Below are 2193 nucleotides of genomic sequence, written 5' to 3' on the forward strand. Positions count from 1 at the left end.
ACTCCAGAGCCACAGCAACGCCAGATCTGAGCCGTGTCTGCAACCTACACTACAGCTCATGACAACACCAGATCCTTAACCCACTGAGCGAGGCCAAGGATCAAACCCGAAACTTTGTGGTTCCTAGTCGGATTTGTTTCCTCTGTGCCACAGTGGGAACTCCCCTTTCTTTCTTTTGTATTCTTTCTTTTGAAAACGTTTTATTGAGTAATAACATACATTCATAAAGTTTTACCAATCATAAATGTACAATTTGATGAATTTTTGCAAACTTATTACTAGTGTAACCAGTGTGCAGATCAAGAAGCAGAACTATCTGAGAAGCCTCTTTCTGTTCCCCTACCCTGTCACTATCTTCTCTCAAAGGTAATCTCCACTGACTTCTAGTACAGTAGATTGGTTTTGCCTGTTTTTGAAGTTTGTATAAGTGGAATATACTCTTCTATATGTGAGCTCTTACAGTCAATATCATGTTTGTGAAATTTATTCATACCATTGAATGCAATTACAAATTGTTCTTATTTCTATATAGTGCCCCATTTTATGAACATACCATGATTTATTTATCCATTTCCGGGGGTTAATAGATATCTGCATTATTTCCAGTTTTTTGTTATTACAAATGACATTGCTATTAGCATTCATGTACCTAGGTTTGGGTGAATGTATTTACAGATTTCTGCTATGTGCGTTTCTTTTTTTCTTTTTTTTTTACATAAATTAACCTATTTATTATAGGCTAGTAAGGTTTCCAATGGTGGTGCTTCTACTGGTCCTTTAATTCCTTCAGTCTTTTGATGGCAGACTTTACTGTGATGGCGGGAGTGGTGTTGTAGGTCCAAGCACTACCAGCTACAGTTTCCATGCAGGAACCACAGTCCCAATGCCCACAGCTCATCTCTTCATCTTGGTTTTGCCACAGATGGAGCAAGTGTACTTGGTATGCTGGCTGATTTCATTTTTCTTCGCCATTTTCCTGAGGGAAGCATCATAACGGATCCTGTATTTACCCATGATTCTGACCTTCTTGGTGTGTTTGGCCATGTTGCCGAAAACTTGGTTCAAGCCCAGAGAGCTGCATTCCTTTTTTTTTTTTTTCCTGCTCCCCTGCCGCCCCACCTTTTAAGGCCGCACCTGCAGCATATGGAAGTAACCCGGCCAGGGGTCTAATCGGAGCTGCAGCTGCTGGCCTGTGCCACAGCCCCAGCAATGCCAGTTCTGAGCTGTGTCTGCCACCTACACTGCAACTAATGGCAATGCCAGATCCTTAACCCACTGATCGAGACCAGGGATTGAACTCAAGTTCTCATGGATACTAGTTGAGTTCTGAACCCTTTGAGCCACAATGAGAACTCCTGTATGCATTTCTTCTGCTATATACCTAGGAGTGGAATTGTAGGGTAATAGGTATATGTTCAGTTAAGTAGAAAAAAAATGCTGATTTTTCCAGATTGGTTGTAATTACATATATTCCCCCAGCAGTACGAGAAAGTTCTGGTTATTCCTCATCCTTCTTCACTGTAACCATTCAGGAGAGTTCATGGTATACTTATCACACTGTGATTTTAATTTTTAATTAATGAGGTTGACACCTTTTCATTTTAAAAATAATTTTTAAATTATAGTTAATTTATAATGTTCTGTCAATTTCTGCTGTATAGAAAAGTGACCCAAATATACATATATACATCTTTCTATTATCTTCCATCGTGTTCTATAACAAGTGATTGGATATAGTTCTTTTCAGCTGTTTATTGTACATTTAGAATCCCCTTAGCCGAAATCCTTGTTTAAGTTTTTCTCATTTTCTCATGGGTTGCCTGTTTTTACCAATCTTAGGGATTGGTAGGAGTACAGTATATATTATGAATAAGAATCCTTTGTCGGATTTTTTTTTTGACCACCCTATGGCATATGGAGTCCCTAGACCAGGGATCAGATCTGAGCTGCAGTTGTGACCTATGCCACAGCCATGGCAACACTGGATTCTTTAACCCACTGTACCTGGCTGGGATCTAACCTGCATCCTATCACTGCAGAGATGCCTATTGCATCACAGCAGAAACTCCTGTTGGATTTAAAGAAAAAAAAAAGTCTTTTCCCTCTCTGTACCTTGCCTTTTTACTCTCTTAATTGTGTCATTTGATGAACAGAAGTTCTTAATTTTAATATAGTTCAGAGTATTGCTTTTTC

The 2193-nt window shown here is 39.1% G+C and overlaps 1 pseudogene; it reads right to left on the reverse strand.

The window, feature by feature from the left end:
• Nucleotides 1-766: 766 nt before the first annotated feature.
• Nucleotides 767-1044, reverse strand: LOC146403170 (large ribosomal subunit protein eL43 pseudogene; annotated as a pseudogene).
• Nucleotides 1045-2193: the final 1149 nt, after the last annotated feature.

This window comes from Sus scrofa, chromosome 5 (genome assembly GCF_054392235.1).
Source record: "Sus scrofa isolate SSC_HxYL_T2T_F1_AM1 chromosome 5, Sscrofa_HxYL_maternal_Yorkshire_Landrace_v2.0, whole genome shotgun sequence".
Classification (NCBI taxonomy): Eukaryota; Metazoa; Chordata; class Mammalia; order Artiodactyla; family Suidae; genus Sus; species Sus scrofa.